Source organism: Myodes glareolus, chromosome 7 (assembly GCF_982192425.1).
Source record: "Myodes glareolus chromosome 7, mMyoGla1.1, whole genome shotgun sequence".
NCBI classification, from domain to species: Eukaryota; Metazoa; Chordata; class Mammalia; order Rodentia; family Cricetidae; genus Myodes; species Myodes glareolus.
In genome coordinates, this window is record NC_142032.1 from 32,211,403 (window position 1) to 32,232,177 (window position 20,775).

At 40.9% G+C, this 20,775-nt stretch overlaps 1 long non-coding RNA gene across 1 annotated transcript; it reads left to right on the top strand.

Annotated features, from left to right (window-relative positions):
- The first annotated feature begins 14,096 nt into the window (after positions 1 to 14,096).
- On the top strand, positions 14,097 to 20,194 carry LOC125403372 (uncharacterized). Its single transcript, XR_007232928.3, has 3 exons — positions 14,097 to 14,208; positions 14,298 to 14,404; positions 20,026 to 20,194. It is a non-coding gene; the product is annotated as an uncharacterized LOC125403372 (long non-coding RNA).
- The last annotated feature ends 581 nt before the right edge of the window (positions 20,195 to 20,775 follow it).

The window sequence follows — 20,775 nt, forward strand, 5'->3', positions numbered from 1 at the left end:
GCTAGCTACTATGGTTCTGTAGGCTGAAGATGGATGCCCAATGGTACAGAAGAAATTTCCCCTGATGGGGAAGAATCTCAAATAACCAAAAGATACTTAAGGAAATGTTCAACATCCTTAGCCTTCAGGGAATTGCAAATCAAAACTTCTCTGAAATTCCATCTTATACCAGTCAGAATGGCTAAGATCAAAAACATCAATGATAGCTTAGCTGGAGAGGATGTGAAGTAAGGAAAACACTCCTCCATTGTTGGTGGGAATATAAACTTGTACAGCCATGATAGAGATTAGTATGGTGGTTTCTCAGAAAATTGGAAATCACCTACCCCAGGACCCAGCAATACCACTTTTGGGCATATACCCAGTGGATGCTCAATCATACTACATGTATGTTTGTTCAACTATGTTCATAGCAGCCTCATTTGTAATAGCCAGAACCTAGAAACAATCTAGATGCCCCTCAATTGAAGAATGGACAAAGAAAATGTGGTACATTTATACAATGGAGTACTATACTACTCAGTGGTTAAAAAAAAAAAAAACCAAAGCAATGATACCTTGAAATTTGCATGCAAATGGATGGAACTATAAAAAATAATCCTGAGTGAGGTAACCCAGATCAAGAAAGATGAACATGGCATGTACTCACTCATAAGTGGATACTAGCTGTCAAGCAAAGGATAGCAAGCCTATATAGTCCATGATCTTAGAGAAGCTAAGTAACAAGGTGAACTCTAAGAAAAACATACATAAATCCCCCTAGGTAGAGGAAATAGACAAGATCACCTGACAAAATTGGGAGCATGGGGATGAGGTGGGAGAAGTGAGGGCGGAAGCAGAACAGGAGGGGAGAAGGGAAAGGGGAGGAGAAATTGGGGGAACGGGGTAGATGAGATGGCGAGAGGACAGAGATGAGAGCAAGGAAAGAGATATTCTGATTGAGGGAGCCATTATATGGTTAGCAAGAAACCTGGCACTAGACAAATTCCCAGGAATCCACAAGGATGACCCCAACTATGACCCTAAGCAATAGAAGAGAGGGTGCCCTGTAGTCAGATTGATGAATATCTTAAATATCACCATAGAACCTTCATCCAGCAACTAATGGAAACAGAGACAGAGACCTGCAGCCGAGCACTGGGTTGAGCTCCCAAAGTCCAGTTGAAGAGTAGGAGGAGGGAGGATATGAGCAAAGAGGTCAAGACCATGATGGGAACACCCACTGACACAGTTTACCTGAGCTAATGGGAGCTCACAAACTCTGACCAGACAAGAAAGGAACCAGCATAAGGTAGGATCAAATCAGACCCTCTGGATGTAGGTGACAGTTGTTTGACTGGGCAGTGGCACCAGGATTTATCCCTACTGCTTGTAGTGTTTTTTGGGGGAACCCATTCTCTTTGCATGGATACCTTGCTCAGCCTAGATAAAGTAGGGAGTGTCTTGGACTTTCCCAAAGCAATGTGCTTTACTCTCTCTGGGGAGTGGATGGGGGGTAGATGGGGAAGTAGGTGGAAGGAAAGGGAGGAGAATAGGGAGTGGGAACTTGTATTGGTACATAAAATGAGAAAAGGTAGTTTGTTTTCTTTTAAAAAATAAAAGAAATTATAAAAGTTATAAGAGTTAGTTAATAGAAATTCTAATTTAATAGGCCAACCAATGTTTTAATTAGTATAGTTTCTATGTGATTATTTTGTGTCTGGGAGCCAGAAAACAAACAAGCAGCCTCTGCCTACACCTGTGAAACAGCTTTAAGTTGTGAAAAAAAATTAATGAAAGTCTCTGAAAATTGTTCTAAGTGTGTCCAGCAAATGGTGAAAAGTATATTCAAGAAATCTTTTAAATAATTTAGTTTTTAATCAGGTGCATGAAAATTATATGTAACAGAAAATGTGATGTTTTGATATATGTATATATTGTATGTATTCAAAGCACATTAAACCTGTCTATATTCTCAAACGATTGGGATTTCACAGTGGTGAAAACTTTTCAACATCCTTTTTTCTAGCCGTTTGAACTGTCCAGGAAATTACTGTTCTGTAGAGTCATCACACTCTATGCTCCTTGTTCCCACCTAATGGTAATGTAATACAACAGTCAGCTTTGCCCCATCTCTCTCCAACTGCTCTCCTTGGCCTCTGGTCATTTCCACATTGTGAGTTCTATCGTGATTATGTAGTGCTTGTCTTTCTAAGACTGGTTTATTTCACTCAACACAGCGATCTTCAGTTTTAATCTGCGTTGTCACAAATGACAAGATTTCATACTTTGGGTGATTGAATAGAATTCAGCTGTGTGAATATAACACAGTTTTAAAGGAGCAAATGTTGTATGAAGCTGATTTTATATATAAAAACAGGAGGTTCAGATGGTGAATGGAAGGAAGAAGGGGATTGAGGGAGAGAACATGGGGGGAAGACGGAATTGAGGGGTGGTAAAGAAACCTAGTGCAATGGGAACTTTCTAAAATATATGAAGGCAATCCTAATGAAGTCTCTAAGGAGTCTGGGAGACAGAATTCCAACTGGAAATCTCTTGTTACCAAATGAAGCTTCTGGTAATGGGACAGGGTTATATCTAATTGAGTTGTTGGTTAAAGGGATCCCATGGACATCCCCCAACTCAGGCTGCTTCCAAGACAATAAGTTGCTCTCCACAAAGTGATATCAGGGCCCAATTAAAAAAATTAATAGTAATAAATTTTTTAAAAGAAAATTCAGGTAGGCAGTGGTAGGCACATACCTTTAATCCCAGCACTTGGGAGGCAGAGGCAGGTGAATTTCTGAGTTCAAGGCCAACCTGGTCTACAGAGAAAGCTCCAGAATAGCCAAGGCTACCTACACAAAGAAACCTCTCAAACAAAAGCCCCAATGATTTATTTTATTTTATGTGTATGAGTGTTTTGCATATATATACACACACATATATACCATATGAATGTCTGGTGCCTGTGGAGACTAGGAGAGGGAACCAGATTTTCTGGAACTGGAATTATAGACAATTTAGCCCACCATGTGGGTGCTAGGAACTGAACCCAGATCTTTTTCAAGAGGAACAAGTGGTCTTACCCACTGAGCCATCTCTCCAACCTATACACCACAATTTTCTTATTCATTTATCATTGATGGGCACTTAAGTTTCTTCCGTTTGTTTGCTATTGTGTTGCAATGACCAGTTCCTAGCCAGGAATATCTATAGATCATTGCCTAAATATATGACCTACGTTATCCTTTAAAATAACACAAGTCGTGTAAAACAGGTTTTTTTAAAACTCTGAATTTCCCGGTTTTGTTTATTTTCATGTCTTCATTGCACTAGGGATTCAGAATCCTGAAATTCTAAGAAAGGTCTTGTTGCCAGTAGTTATTCTGTTCAAGAATCTGAAATGAGAAACAGCTTACAGACATGCAAGATGTAGTTTTTAACTGGCACATAAAAACAAAATTGTACGTAATTGTAAGATAATGTAATGTTTTTAATATGTCATTTTAAATAATGGCCAAGTAATATCAAGAAGATATTCAAATTCCTAGACTCTGTGGTAGTATTTCTTCCACGGAGCATGATATTGACAATACTGGATTATCCCTTAAACACCAGTTACCTTTCTTCCCTACTCCTTTGTACTCTCCCCAGAACAACACCCGTTAACCCAAATTTGCCTTGTAACTGCATCTGTCAGAGAGCTGTAATTCACTAGGATACACGCAGCAAGAACCTTTCCAAAGGACTTCGGAACCTGACATGAAAATACAGTCCTGTCTCGCTGTCAGAAACAACATTAGTCAAATTTCTGTGCTCAGCGAGCCTTTGCATTGAAAAGATTTGTGATGTTCAGGGCAGCAGTGGTTGTCTTGCAACCCCTTTAAAAACGGGGCATAAACGGTGGCTGGTGCTTCCACCAAAGGCCACGCGGAAGGGTGTCCGTGGCCTGCGCTGAAGCAGAGGGCCCTGTTGATGCTCACGGTCTGTACTGCCCAGACACCATGCTGAGGTCTGTTGCTCGTGTTCACTGCCACTGGAGACCATGTGGGCATCCGTGATTTGTGCTGTTGCCAGAAACCGTGTGGAAGTCCGCGATCCCTTCTCTCGCTGACTGTAAAGGGCAAAGAAGCCACTTTTACGGTGGTATTGATGACTTCAGACGCACAGGCTTCTGGGACAACTCCTACTCCCCTCCCCTCCCCCAATGAAAACAGTAGCAGCCTAGACAGAAAACCATGGAAGAGAGTTCTTAAAATTGTGATAAGGATGTTGAAGGATGTGTAGCTCTCCACAGCTGAGGGCTTCTTGTTGGGGCTGGGGGTGGGGGAGGACTCAGTTTTCTTTAAGGGGCTGAGCACAGGGAGTCTGACCATGTCCAGAGAGTGTATGAGCAACATAAAAGGGACATATTTTTTCTTTTTTGGGGGTTGGGGAGTCACAAGGGTGGGGGCAGACTTGGGAGGACTAGGAAGTGAGTGTAATTGGGGTGCTTGATGTGAAATTCCTGAATAATCAATAAAATATTACAGTGGAAAAATAAAAGAAAAAAGAAAAGAAGGGGATTGAAAAAAGAAAGCTATGCGTGTGCGTCTTAAACTTGTTGACTGGTTTCCACCTGCCTAGCACTTTTGGTCTAAGTGAATCAGATTTGAGTTTCCAAAGGGAAAATCCACTTATGGTTTCACAGTCAGAGCAATTATATTTCTTTTCCACAGCAATCAGCCACCAGCCCCCAAGTTCAGTGTTCACGTTGCAGCTTAAGGGAGGAGGCTGAAGGATCCGGATATCACACGCCAGGAAGTACGTGTGTGAGTAAGAAACTGACGATGCTGTGGACGTTGCCAGCCTTCATTGAGTTGTCTTATCATTTTTTATCAGAATTGACTCAATCAGCGTCTTCCCTTCCTGGAAGTGCACACAGCTCCCAACCTAGGAGAGCTGCTGATGGGAAGTCTGTGTCATCCCGGCCCCAAACACAGAAGGGCATTCTGTTCTGCGGCAGTGGTTTATCTCAGATGTACAAAAGGACCAGTCTCCCTATCGACTTCTGGGGGGAAAAAAAGAAATTCCCCAAATCATCTACACATTTAAATTTTTCTTTATTGTTCAGAACTTCATATATATTTAATTCAAGACAGTGAAATACTCCCATTTCCTCTTCCATTCTACCCATACTCATTCCAACTTAATATCATTTTAAAATTATAGAACCCATTTAGACTGCTTATTGCTGCCCATAGGAGCCTGCGGATGGGGTTATCCTGGAATTTTGGCTGGCTCTAATTACTATTTTTGATTGGACTTTGTGATAGTAGGCTGATACGTGATATGGCTGTTCAGATGACTCCTCCTCTGGGTTCGCCCTCCCTTCCACATCCTAGTTTGCCCCATAACTCTAAGCGCCTCCCTGCTTGTTCCTCTCTACCTGTACCATTTTACAGGTCTACTTTTGCTTTACTTAGAACCTACTGCTCCCCCGCCTTAATGTGTACCCCCACACACAAACTCAAAGGGCTTCTTCCTAGTTTCCTGGCTCCCACGTGTGCTACAACTTAAACACAAAACAAAAAGTTAGAACCAGGCTCCTCACATGAGGAGGAACATGCAGAATGTGTCTCTGTGGGCTCGCCGTGCCTCAGTTAGTATATTTCCAGTCATTTACCTGCCAATTTCATAATTTCATTCTTTGTACAGCCAAATGATATGCCATCGTACTGTGTAGCACTGTTCTCTCATTCATCCATCTGCTGATAGACATCCTTAGCCACTGGGGGTTGCAAGTTAAACCTACTTTAAGATTCCGTCTGACCACGGGATCCCATATATAATCAAGTCTCCTGTAAACCCTAAAATGACTCCCTTAGTTGAAATATATTCTTCCCTGATCCCATATTCATCCTTCCTCCCTCCCCCCCATCCCAGGCCACCGAGCTTTCCCCATTCCTCCCCTACTCCCTTCTCTCTAACCCTCTCCCCTTCCATCAACCCTCCCAAACACCCCCCCATGCACCCGAGGTTACCTGGGACTCTTGTCTATTTCCAACCTCCTGGCGGATAGCTAAATAATCTTCATCAGGTTCATCTTCTTATTTAGCTTCTCTAGGATCACGAATAATAGACTCAAAGACCTTTAATTATGGTTAGAATCCACTTATGAGTGAATACATACCATGTTCCTCTTTTTGGGTCTGGCTTACCTCACTCAGTAAAGCGTTTTCTATTTCCATCCATTTGCATGCAAAATTCAAGATGTCATTGTTTTTTACTGCTGAGTAAAACTCTAATGTGTATATGTTCCACACCTTTTTTAACCCCAGATTGTTCTCTGGACAGAGGAGAGAGTGCCTGAACCGGCCGTGGCCCATAACCATACTGATGTATATTTTGCTTATCACCATAGATCCTTCATCTGGTGAAGGACGGTGATACAGACGGAGACCCACATTGGAGCACTGGACTGAGCCCCCCCAAGGTCCAAATGAGGAGCAGAAGGAGGAAGAACATGAAAAAGGAAATCAGGACTGCGAGGGATGCTATCACCCACTGATACAAGGGAACGGGTCTAATGAGAGTTTACCAAGGCCAGTTGGACTGGGACTGAACGAGAACGTGATCTAACCAGATTCTCGGAATTTGGCCGGATTCTCTGAATGTGGCTGGCCTGAAGTCTTTCTGAAAAGCCATTGACTATGATACTGGGACTTGTTTCCTCTGCATATACTGAATTTTGGGGATGCAGTCTGTTTGGATACTCACCTTCCTGGACCTGGAGGGAGGGGGGAGGAACTTGAACTTCCCACAGGGCAGGAAACCCTGACTGCCCTAAGGGACGAAGAGGGAGGAGGAGAGGGAGTGGGGGGAGTGGAAGGGTGTTGGGAAGAGGGGCGTAGATGGAAACTTTTATAATTTAATAAAATTTACTTTCAAAAAAAAAAAAAAGATTCTGTCTGACCACAGCAGAAAAGTCCATCAGCAGAATTACAAATGTCAGCATGTAGCGACACTTCATTTGTATTTTAATAAACAAAGCTTGCCTTTACTTATTAAAAGTAAAACAGTCACGCTGGTCAGTCTTACAGACCAGGCAGCAATGATACACACCTTTAATCCCAGTAGCCACACTAGCTTGCCAGAGAAACCAGGTGGTGGTGGTACCCACCCTTAATCCCAGCAGTCGAGAGGAATATAGATGAGAGGAGACTCTTAGTCGCAGTCTCATTCTGAGGTTTTTCTGGAGGCAGGATCACCATTTTCAGACTGAGGTCGAGGTAAGAGCTGGTGGCTGACTGCTTTGCTTTTCTGATCTTCAGGTTGAACTACAATATCTGTCTCTGAGTTTTTAGTAATCATGTTTCAGGAGCAAATGGTGTAAAGGAGACTCATACTGTTGGTAGAGAATAAACTAGTCAAGCAACTTTGGGGATCAGTTTGGAGGTTTCTCAAGAAGGTAAACATAGAACTGCCATATGACCCAGCTGTACCACTCCTGGGCGTGTCCACAATGGGCTTTTATCCTACTACAGAGACACTTGCACATCTGTATGTGTACTGATCCTGTGTTCACAATAGCTAGGACACTGAGTTGACTTCAGTGTCTATCAGCAGATGAATGAGCAAGGAAACGGTGCTAGATATATACAATGGCATATCATTTGGCTGGAGAGAGAATGAAATTTTCAGGAAAATGACTGGATCTGGAAAGGAAAGAGACTAAATGAGACAAGGCAAGCCCAGAAAACAGTTCTACTTTCTAGCTATTGTGAACATAGCAGCAGATAAAAACTATGTGGCATGCAAAAAAAAAAAAAAAAAAAAAAGAGCAAGCAATGAAAGCTGCCTATGAGCTATGAGAAAGTCTATTGGACTCAACATCAAAGGAATTCAAAGATGCTATTACAAGTATGATCATGTGCACACACAGAAACGCATGCACAAAATTAAAAATAAACCTTGGGATCAGCAGTTAAACGCACTTATTACTCTTCCAGGGGAGCCAGGTGCAATGCCCAGCATGCACATGGTGGCTCACAATCAGCTGGAACTCCAGTTTCGGGGAATTTGATGCCTTCTTCTGGCCCCCACAAGTACTGCATGTTTACGATACAAGTGTCCATTGAGGCCAGAAGAGAAACTCGGGCCCTCTGGAATTATTGGGAGTTGTGAACTATCTGATGTAGGTACAGTAACTGCTCTTCACGGCTAAGCTGTCTCTCTGGCTCCTTGGTCATACTTTTAATAGCTTCTTGGGATTCTTCTTATGTTGGGTCCATAAAGACTTCCCCATAGGCGGCTTTTGTTGCATGATCTTTTTCTTGTATGTGGACATTCATGCTTTAAAAAATAAATAAATAGCCAGTCAAAGGTGGTGCATGCTTTCAATCCCAGCACTCGGAGGCAGAGGTAGGCGGATCTCTGTGAGTTTGAGGCCAGCCTGATATACAAGGTGAGTTCTAGGACAGCCAGGGCTACACAGAGAAACCCTGTCTTACAAATAAAAAAATAAATAAAATCTTAAAACATATGTGCTCAAAATCTAAAATAACCATGATTAAAAAAGTTTTTTTTTAAAAAAAGAAATGGTTGATGGCAATGCCTTATGAAACAGACCAATAAAGAGATGAAAATCAGAAATTCTAGAGGTGAAAACTATAATACCTGAAGTGGGAAGCTGGCTGGAAGGACTCAGTAGATCTGAATGTACAGAAGGAAAGCAGCATCAAAAAGATAGATTGTTACAGATTTTGCTATCTGAACAAAACAGAAAGGAAAATATAATAAACAAAAATGGCAGCGGCATAGGCTGTATGGGGCACCACTACATATACAAATATTAATTATAGTGACAGCAGTCTAAAGAGCAAAGGGGAATATTCGAAGAATTATTGGTCAAAGATTCTCCAGATTTCATGAAAATCTGTATGTCCAAGTGAGATAAATGCCAAATACACACAATACATCAGCAAAAACTTTCAAAAGCCAAGGCAAAGAGCGAATGTTGGAAAGCATAAGAGAAAACCCGTTCACATGTAGTGGGCGACCAATAGTTTTAAGATCAGAAACAGTAGCCCCCAGAAGGCAACTGGAGAGCATTCTGGAAAGTATGAAAAGTAAGCAAATTGGTAAGCAAGAAATTTATGTCCAGCAAAATATACTCCATAAAATACAGTTTCCTGAAACTGAGGAGTTGATCCAAGGGTAAAAGACCTAGTACACAAGCAAGTGTTCAGACCTCAAGTACCGGTGGAAAGTTGGGTGTGGTGACAAATACTGTAACCCTAGCAGTGGGAGGCAGAGGCAGGGAATCCCAGAACTTGTTGGTCAGCCAATGGAGCCCAAATAGTGATTTCTACATACACTGAGAGACAGTTTCTCAGGAGGTAAGGTACAGAAATACAGAGGAAGGCAGCTGATTGTGAGCTTCAGCTACACACACACACACACACACACACACACACACACACACACACACACACACGACAATTTCGCAAGGAAAACATAGAAATGGTCACTAAATACATAAGGATTCAGCATCACCATCCATCAGGAACTGTGAATCAAAACCACCTAATGCAAACTAGGATATTTTTCTTAAAACCAGAGAAGCTGTAGTAATAGGTGTTAGAAAGGGTGTGGAAAGTGAGAATCTTTGGATTTGCTGCAGTCGTGGGACTTCCCATGTGCCTCTGGTCTAACCCAGAATCAGATATGGTTCCTACCTCGGGTCCTCAGCTTCCATGGAAACATTTGTGTCTAAGCAGACTCTCATTATATGACCCTCACTGCCGTAGAATGTGATGTGTTGCCCATGCTGGCCTTGAACCTACAGTGATCAAGCTGCCTCTGTCTCCCGAGTGCTGGGGTTACAGGCATGCACCACCATGACTGACTCCATTTTTTCAATGAATCTCCATACTGTTACCCATAATGGATATATTTATTTATACTTCCATAGAGAGCTGGAACTGCATTCCTAAGTACACAGTAGAGAAAAATAAAGATATGTATTTGTAAAAGTATGTGTGTTTGTGTATGTGTATATATATATATATGTATATGTATATGAGCACCATTCGTAACAGCAGGAGGGAAGATGTGAAAGTCCATTGACTAGAATATTATTTGACAATATAAAGAAATAAAGTTCTGGTATGTATTATAGCACGAATAACCCAGAAAACATGTTAAGTGAAGGCTATGTATGGTGTGTCATCTAATTCCACTTATATGAAAGACCCAGAATCTGCAAAGCCTTAGGCCTGCAGAGACAGATGAGTGGTGATCACGGTCTGGGCTGGGATAAGGAAGGAACAGGAGTGACAGGACATGGTGTGGAATTTCACTTGAGATCATGAAAACATAAGACTGATGGTGGTGATGGCTGTACAACTGAACATGTTTTAAAATATTGACCTGTATGTTTTTACATGGACAAATCATGTGCACATAAATTATATTTCAGTGAAACTGTTCGATTTTCACTAGTGATCGGGACAATTGTCGCAACCACTATCAAAGGCCGATTTCTCACATAAAATGGCAGGGCTGTGTCTACGCATTCATTCTCTTAACTACCACGCTTAGTTTTCATGTTATCCCCAAACAAGTATTTTCATGATAATATTTCATGGCCATTTGTCTAAGATGAAAACATTTGCTTTAAATTCTTTTGCTATGCTTGAGGACACTTAGAGCACTTACTACATCTTACTTTTAAGAAAGAACAGAGACCGCTTCTCAGATCTGTGTAGAACCCTGCGTTTTCACACTTTTTATTCTCGCTGTTATTTTCTTTGGAGAAAGGGGAGGAGTATTGGCCTGGCTATCCAGAGACTTACTTTCAAGTCAGGAGCTGTGGCCCCTGCCTGGAGTATTCAGATAGCAGAGGCAGTAGACTGTCAGTTCAAAGCCAGTGTTAGCTGCATAACAAGATCCTGAGAGGGAGGGAGAGATGGAGGGAGAGACAGAGGCAGAGAGAGACAGAGATGCAGAGAGAGAATATGTTTGACTTTCTAGGCCAAGGTCTACCCTTTGCTAGGCAAGAGAGAACAGCAAACATTCTTCATTTTATGCACATTTGTCAAAAGTGGGGTCTTTTTTGATAATTAGTTGTTACAATAATTCAAATTACAATGAAAATATATTGAAGGAAAGATGTGAAATCAAGTACCCTTATATTGATTACTACATTGAAATATAAGTGGCTGTAATCAAAGGGTGGTGCGCTCTCCTTAGGGGTTCCCTCACTAGACAGAGTCAAGGGTTCACGCTGACCTGCCTCTTTCCTGGGACTCCTCTTAGAGGCATGAGAAGCCGCCCCAGCCCAGCCCAGCCCGGAAGACAAGAGCTGGAACCTTCGGCGGAGAGCTCCCTCCCAAGTACAGGAACCCTTGCAGATGCCTGTGACTTAGGATACACAGAGCCTTGTGTATTCTCATTTGGCCAGAGGTGAGGGCCTTAAAGCATCACCCCTGACTGGTACTGTGTGGTCAACAAACCTAGAAACAGCAGCTTTTTGCACAATGACGTTAAGCAGGCCTCTCTCCCATTTCTGTTTATTTCCTTTGGACTCCAAACGCCTCTTTCTAGTGTCTGTGCTCTGAAAGGAGATGTGATTGTGTGTGTTTTCTCTCCTAACATCTGTTACAACTCATACAAAGCCTTAGGGAATATGAAGTTTCTGCCCAAATACATAAAAAACCCACTCTAGCTTCCTGGCTAAGGCCATGGTTGTGGTAAAGAGCTCCCGTGAGCGTCTTTCTTCCAAACATGTATATATTTTCCATCTTACACATGGCCATACTTTTTTTTCTGCGTGTGACTCCTCACATCTGAATTAGGTTTTCCCAAAGTGAAGATTTTGTCTCAGCATCATCACATTTCTCTTCTGAGAAATAGACTTTCTAGAAACTTCATTCAGCATTTCCTACCAAATACACGTCTTAATTTACCCTGTAGTTGACTTTCTCAGAGAATCCACTCCTACTGTGGCCTAGGTTTCCGCTGTTGTTGTTTTATTGCATCTTAGTTCATAGGATAAGATTTGCTGACATGAAATCTCCGGAATCAGTGTTCATAAATCCAAACTATGCTCTGGCGAGTACCAAATGAGGGTAATACAGAAAGCTAAAATGCCTAGAACATTCACTGAACGCCAGGCACTTTCCATATCATGGTGTGCACAACTTTATGACACTTCATCTACACAATGGCCCTGTGAGGGAAACTGAGGCTTAGCTAAATTTCTTGCCAGAGATAACCGTGTAAGTAGATACTGGAGCTGGCTTTCAACATAGGACTGTCTGCTTGCCTTTCTGTGGTTGCTGCTGCCATGTAACAGTGCAGCTGCTAGCGTCTAAGCTGGAGTTTGCACGCTCAGGGGAGCTGTAAGCAGTTGGCATTCCTCTCCATGAACTCTTCGCCCCAGTTTTTACGCACAGCTCCCCGCTTCTCCCATTCTTCTAGTCTTTCCCAGGAGCAGCCTTTGACAAAACCTAGCTGCAGCTACAAGGCAGCCTAGGAAAGAAGCTGGCAGGCCTTTCACACCCTGCCCCCCAGGAAGCAGCCTCATAGGGTTGAGTCTTGTCACCCTCTTGGTTTTTACAAACCTCTTTTTTTGTGCAAACTGTGAGGCAATTCAGTGTTCCGGGGCTGAGTGGCTCGGGGTTTTCTCCCACTGCAGGAGGAAGGGGATACTGGGAAGACACTGGATGACTCACTCTTACGGGAAACCTATAGAAACCAGTTTATGAAGCAGCCGGATCCGAGAGCTGAGGCACGAAGGAGCTGAGACGGCAAAGCACTTCTGTGCAACGGAAGCCACCATAACCAGTTTTCCTTCTTTGGATTTTGAGAGATCCAGAGGAAGAGAACTAAACTGGTCAGCCTTTGAGAGAGCAGCTCCTTCACTAGAAGAGGCAAGTTTTTCAAACCGATGCAGGAATTCTGTCACTTAAAGATAGAAAAATAGTTCCTGGGCAGAAACAAACCAACAACAACCACAAAAGATAGGAACCAACAAAACCAGATAACCCCGTAGACCCGCTCAGCTGTTTGGTTATCTTTCCTCCCTCCACTTGGGTCCATTTTCTATTCCTCTAGGATAAAGACATTCACTCTCCCTTGATGGGTCAGGGTCATCTTCCTTCCCTAGCTGGTTGCCTAGAGCTTGGTGTGGCGCCATGGACATATTGCCTAGGAACCACTTCCCCCTTGAACAGTTCTTAGCCCCAGAGCAGACATTACAGTTTGAATATGGCATACCCCCATTGGCTCATGTGTCTGAACACTTGTTAACCTACCAGTGGTGCTGTTTGGGAAGCTGTGGAACTCTGGGGACTCAGGGATGCACGCCGCCAGGAGTGAGCCACAAGCTGGCCTTGAGGCCTATATCCCAGCCCTCCTCCAGGTCCCACGCTCAGCTGCTTCTCTGACACTGGGATGTGAGAAGCCCCAGCCATCCACCAAAGCCATAAACACTGTCTAGTGTACTAAATCTCTTGTACCATGAGTCCAAATAAAGCCCTCCTCCCGCAAGGTGCCTTTGTCAGGGAATTTGTCATAGCAGCCGGAAAAGGAAAAAGAGCAGGTTTTGTGTACACATGTTGATCCGTGTGTTGATTTAACTTGGAACTTCTGGAGAGGATCCCTAATGAGGAGTTCAAGCTCCATTTGAATGTGAACAGAGTTTCAATGAACTTTGAATTATCGAATCTGATGACGATTTCTTACCATCTTCTGTGTTCGCTATGGAGAACGATCTACGGCCGTCATTTTGTTTGCTTTTGTTTGTTTAGAATTTATTTGAGTTTATTAAGTATACAGCAAGCAGGAGGAAAAGTCTAAGACAGTAAGCAAGCAGCGGATGTGAGACACCTCTGTAACAAAACAGCCAGCTGCAGCCTCTAGTCCACAAAGAGGATCCTGGGCAGAAAGTCTTTTCCTGGGTGAGACTTCCAAACAGCCATTTGTTGGGAATGTGGGCGTAGTATTTTTCCCAATCACTCTGCTCTTCTTGTTCCAGTTAGTGACAAAAACCTTACCTCCACAGAGGATGTAGAAATCCCACCTGATTTTCTTCCCTTGATAATGAATATTTTCTCTTTGCAGCTCCTCTGGCAGAAAAACTGGGCCTCGAAGCCAAGGATTAGTGCCCTAGGAGAGGAAAGGCAAATCCAGCAAGGCACAGACCAGCTCCCTGATTTGGGAAATCATGACATCACTTTGGTAATAACATATTTTCTGATGGGTTTCAATTAGACTGACCACTAACCAAGTTAGGTAGAAAATTAACCCTCTACCATTTTGATTCTCAGAAGTGCCTACAGCTACAACCACAAGTTGCCTAGCTTGTGCCTGGAGACTGTCAGTGACCAGTTGGCTATGGACCCATGGTTCTGAACACTTGCCTGCACCCATTACTGTAGGTTTTCACCTTCTTAGGCCCTACCTTTGTTTTTCATTCAGAAAAATCTTTTGGTTTTAATCAAATCTGTCTACCAAATCACACCTGGGTTTTGTTTTTTGTTGTTGTTTGTTTGTTTGTTTTGGTTTTTTTGTTGTTTTACTCTTTTTATTCTTTAGCTTTGTGGGTGGTGGGCACTATCCAGCTCCCAAATAAATCATACACGGAGGCTTATTCTTAGTTATGAATAGCTGACCTTAGCTTGGCTTCTTTCTTGTCAGCTTTTCTTAAATTATCCCAATTACCTTTTGCCTCTGGACTTCTTTCCTTTTTTATTTCTGTATTATCTTTTTTAAAAAGTGTTTTTATTGGACTATATATTTTTCTCTGCTCTTCTCCTTTCCTCTCACTTCCCCTCCCCTCCTACCCTCTCCCATGGTCCCCATGATTCCAATTTAATCAGGAGTTCTTGTCTTTTTCTTCTTCTCATCTACATTAGAACCATGTATGTATCTCTCTCCTCTTTGTTGTCTAGGTTCTCTGGGATTATGAATTGTAGGCTGCTTTTTTTGCCTTATGTCTAAAAGCCACTTATGAAATGAGTACATATGATATTTGTCTTTCTGGGTCTGGGTTACCTCACTCAATATGATGTTTTCTAGATCCATCCATTTGCCCGCAAATTTCAAGATGTCGTTATTTTTTCTGCTGTGTAGTACTCCATTGTGTAAATGCACCACATTTTCCTTATCCATTCTTCAGTCGAGGGGCATTTAGGTTGTTTCCAGGTTCTGGCTATGACAAAAAATGCTGCTATGAACATAGGTGAGCACATGTCCTTGTGGTATGATTGAGCATCCTTTGGGTATATACCTAAAAGTGGTATTACTGGGTCTTGAGGAAGATTGTTTCCTAATTTTCTGAGAAATTGCCACACTGAGATCCAAAGGTTGTACCAGCTTGCATTCCTACCAGCAATGCAGAAGTGTTTCCTTTCCCCCCACAACCTCTCCAGCATAAGTTGTCATCAGTGTTCTTGATCTTGGCTATTCTTACAGGTGTAAGATGGAATCTCAGAGTTGTTTTGATTTGCATTTCTTTGATAGCTAAGGATGTTGAATATTTCTTTAAATGTCTTTCAGACATTTTAGATTCTTCTGCTGAGAGTTCTGTTTAGGTCTGTACTCCAATTTTTAAATTGGATTATTTGTTCTTTTGATGACCAATTTCTTGAGTTTTTTGTTTATTTTAGAGATCAGCCCTCTGTCTAATGTGGGGTTGGTGAAGATCTTTTACATTATGTAGGCTGCTGTTTTGACTTGTTGACCATGTTCTTTGCTTTACAGAAGCTTCTCCAGTTCAGGAGGTCCCATTTGTTAATTATTTCTTTCAATATCTGTGATGCTGGGGGTATATTTAAGAAGTGGTCTCCTGTGCCAAGGTGTTCAAGTGTACTTCCTCCTTTTCTTTTATGAGCTTCATTCAATGTGGTTGGTTTTATGTTGAGGTATTTGATTTATTTGGACTTGAGTTTTCTATAAGGCTTTAGATATCAATCTATTTTCATTCTTCTACATGTTGATAACCAGTTATGCCAGCACCATTTGTTAAATATTCTTTCTTTTTTCCATTTTATGTATTTTTGCTTCTTTGTCAAAAATCAGGTGTTTGTAGGTATGTGTATTGATATTTGGGTCTTCAGTTCGGTTCCATTGGTCCTCCTGTCTGTTTTAATGCCAGTGCCAAGCTGTTTTCAGCACTGTAGCTCTGTAGTAGAGTTTGAAGTCAGGGATTGTGATGCCTCCAGAAGTTTCTTTATTGTACAGGATTGCTTGTACTATCCTGAGTTTTTTGTTTTTCATATGAAGTTTAGTTCTTTCAAGGTCTGTGAAGAATTTTACTGGGATTTTGATGGGCATTGCATTGAATCTGTAGATTACTTTTGGTGAGATTGCCATTTTTACTATGTTAGTTCTAGCTACCCAAGAGCATGGGAGATATTTTCATTTTCTGGTGTCTTCTTTATTTTCTTTCTTCAAAGATTTAAAGTTCTTATCATACAGGTCTTCCATTTGTTTGGTTGGAGTTACTCCAAGATATTTTATGTTATTTGTGGCTATTGTGAAGAGAGATGTTTCTCTAATTTCTTTCTCAGCCCATTTATCATCTGTGTACAGGAGGGCTACTGACTTTTTCAAGTTAATCTTGTATCCTGCTACATTACAAAAATGTTTATGAGTTGTAGATGGTCCTTGGTAAAATTTTTAGGGGTCGCTTATGTAAACTATCATTTCATCAGCAAATAGTGAGAGTTTGACTTTTTTGATTTGAATCCCCTTGATCTCCTTTTGCTGTCTTATTGCTCTAGCTAGGACCTCAAGAACTATATTGAATAGATGTGGAAAGCAGACAACCAGATCTTGTTCCAGAATTTGGTGGGATCACTTTGAGTTTCTCTCCATTTAATTTGATATTGGCTGTTGGCTTGATGTATATTGCCTTAATTATGTTTAGGTATGTTCCTTGTATCTCTGCTGTCTCCAATACCTTTATCCTGAAGGGATGTTGCATTTTGTCAAAGGCTTTTTCATTATCTCATGAGATAACCATGTGTTTTTATTTTTAGTTTGTCTATACGGTGGATTACGTTAAGAGATTTTTGTATGTTGCACAATCCCTCCATCTCTGGGATAAAGCCAACTTGATCATGGTGGATGATTTTTTTGATGTGTTCTTGAACTTGGTTTGCCAATATTTTATTGAGTATTTTTGTATCAATGTTCATGAGTGAGATTGGTCTGTAATTCTCTTTCTTACTAATGTTTTCATGTGGTTTTGGCATCAGGGTAATTGTAGACTCATAAAAAGAGTTTGACAGTGTTCCTTCTGTTTCTATTGTGTGGAACAATTTGAGTAGTGTTGGTATTAGTTCTTTTTTGAAAATCTTGTAGAATTCTGTGCTGAAATCATCTGACCCTTGACTTTTTTTGGTTGGGAGACTTTTGATGTCTCTTTCTATTTCTCTAGCAATTAAAAATCTAATTAATTTGTTTATCTGGCCTTGATTTAATTTTGGTAAGTTATTTGTCCAAAAAATTGTCCATTTCCTTCAAGTTTTCCAATTTTGAGGAGTACTGGTTTTCAAAATATGACCTAATGATTCTCTGAATTTCCTCTGTGTCTGTTGTTATGTCCCCCTTTTCATTTCTGATTTTGTTAATTTGGATATTCTCTCTTTGCCTTTTGGTTAGTTTAGAAAGTTGTTTGTCTATTTTGTTGATATTCTCAAAGAACCAACTCTTTGTCTCATTGATTCTTTGTATTGTTTTCTTTGTTTATGTTTGGTTGATTTCAGCTCTCAATTTGATTATTTCCTGCCATCTAGTCCTCCTGGGTGAGTTTGCTTCTTTTTGTTCTAGAGTTTTCAGGTGTTCTATTAACTCACTAGTATGGAATTTTTCCAGTTTTTTTTTTAATGTAGGCACTTAGTGCTATGAATTTTCCTCTTAACACTGCTTTCATTGTGTCCCATAAATTTGGGCATGTAGTGTGGTCATTTTCACTGAATTTTAGGAAGCCTTTGATTTCTTCCTTTATTTCTTCCTTGACCCATTGATGATTCAAGTAAGCATTGTTCAATTTCCATGAATTTGTGAACTTTCTGAAATTAGTGTTGTTGTTGAATTTTAGTTTTAAACCATGATGATCTGATAAGATACATGGGGTTATTTCAATTTTGTATCTGTGAATGTTTGCTTTGTTACCTAGTATGTGGTCATTTTTTGAGAAGGTTCTATGAGGTGCTGAGAAGGTATATTCTTTTATATTTGAATGGAATGATCTATAGATGTCTGTTAAGTCCATTTGTGTCATAACATCTGTTAGCTCCCTTATTTCTCATTTAAATTTCTGTCTGATAGACCTGTCCAGTGGTGAGAGTTGAGTGTTGAAGTCTCTCACTATTAGTGTGTGGGGTTTAATGTGTGATTTAAGCTTTAGTAGTGTTTCTTTTACATATGAGGGTGCCCTTGTATTTGGAGTATAGATGTTTAGTATTGAGATTTCCTTTTGATGAATTTTTCCTGTGGCTAATATGAAATGTCCTTCTTTGTCTCTTTTGATTGATTTTAGTTTGAAGTCTACTTTGTTAGATATTAGGATAGTTACACCAGCTTGTTTCTTAGGTCCATTTAACTGGAAAAATTTTTCCCAATTCTTTGCTATGATGCAGTGTCTGTCTTTGAGGTTGAGGTATGTTCTTTGTATGTAGCAGAAGGATAGGTTCTGTTTTTGTATCCAGTCTGTTAACCTGTGTTTTTCATAGGTGAGTTGAGTCCATTTATATTAAAATATATTAATGACCAATGATTGCTAGCTCCTGTTATTTTAGTTCTCATTGTTGGTGATGTTATTTTGTGTATTTTTCCCTTCTTTGGGATTTGCTGCTGTGAGATCATCTATTCTGTGTTTTTGTGGATGTAGTTAACTTCCTTGCGTTGGAGTTTTCCTTCTAGTACTTAGTGTAGGGCTGAGTTTATGGCTAGGTATTGGTTAAATCTGGTTCTGTCATGGAATATCTTATTTTGTCCGTCTATGGTTACTGAACGTTTTGCTGGGTATAGTAGTCTGGGCTGGCATCTATGGTCTCTTAATGTCTGCATTACGCAAGACTACAACCTTCTGGCTTTCATTGTTTCTATTGAGAAGTCAGGTGTAATTCGGATAGGTCTGCCTTTATGTGTTACTTGACCTTTTTTCCTTTGCTGCTCTTAATATTCTTTCTTTATTCTGTATGTTTAGTGTTTTGATTATTATGTGGCAAGGGAACTTTTTCCTTTGATCCAGTCTATTTGGTGTTCTGTAAGCTTCTTGTATCTTCATCTGCATATCTTTCTTTAGGTTGGGAAAGTTTTCTTCTATGATTGCATGAGAAAACTTGTAAAGTCAGAGTTGCCAGAGAGTGTTGCCAGATAACACCTGGCATTGGCGTCTTGCTTTGCCTTTGTTAACCCCAGTCACAGGAGCATGATATATGGACGGTGGGGTAGATACACATTTTTAAAAATTTAATTATTTTATGTTCACAGAATTCTGCATGCATGTCTGTGCACCATGTGTGTTCAGTGCACACAGAAACCAGGCAAGGGTATCAGATCCTCTAAGAATGGAGTTACAGACAGTTATGGCTGCCATGTATGTACTGGGAATTGAACTCCCGTCTGCTGGGAGGACATCAAGTGCTATGAACTGTTGAGCCAGCTCTGCAGCTCAGCTCCTAGACACACTTTTTTTTCAGATTCAAATAGACAGAGGTGAAAGTAGTTAGTATCTTTGACATGAGGATATGCCTAGGAAATAGGAGACTTTCTGCGGGAGTTAAGGTTTGGGGGAATGCCAAGAGTCTGCCTGGACATTTCTCTTCACAAATTTGAGACTGCATGACCATCTTGGAATATGACTATGGTGCATGCTGGGGTTTGCAGAAGTTAACTATTTTCAAGCACGGAAGAAACCAATTACCTTACTCATAGACAATATATCATTTCTTTCTCAGTCATTCACATGGAAAAAAAGTGTTTTTAAATTCTGCCTTTGCAATCGGTCTATTTTGACTGGCAAATCACATTCTTGTTCTTCAGAACAATTGTCTGTGGCTTGGGACCTGAGCAGATCCTACAGGAGCCATGACTCAAACACTGTTCCGGGTATATCACTCCAAAGTTAACAAAGAAGAGTCCAGCTGGCAGGGGCCTTCTAGAGACTGATTTCAGCCAAATTCTTGTGAGCACAGAAAGAATCCAGAAAAGTGAGCAGGTAACCTTTTCCATTTTTTGCTTTTCCCTGTAGGTAGAAAGAGCTGCCTTCATTATTAAGAGTTTGCAGATCCTTTGTTTTAGATGAAGGTAATGTGGGTGAGGTTTAGGAAATCAACCGGCATGTCATAGAGAATGTGACCACATGCAGCTGTCATAAAAGAACGTTGGAAGAGGTTTGTGTTTCTTGAGCTTTTTAGTGATTTAAGAGCTATTTTTTGCTGTCCTTGTGTTCTGTTTTCATATTAACACATTGTTACTGTGATGTCCCATTTTAATGTATTAGCTATATTTTCCCACTATGAACTGGCACAAAATCATGCTCATAATAACCTTGGGAAGGGGAGGAGTTCCCTATAACTTAGGTTAGCCTGGACCTCTTATGTAGGGGAGACTGACCTTGAATTCTAGATCCTTTTGACTCCACCTCCCAATGACAAATGTACTGCTATTACAGGCATTTGCCACCACACCTTGGAAACATTGCAATCTTCAGTGGTTATCTCTATACCCAGACAGGCTGTATGGACCAGACTTTGGGAAACTAGCTTGCAGGCTTCATGAGGCTCTTTTCAG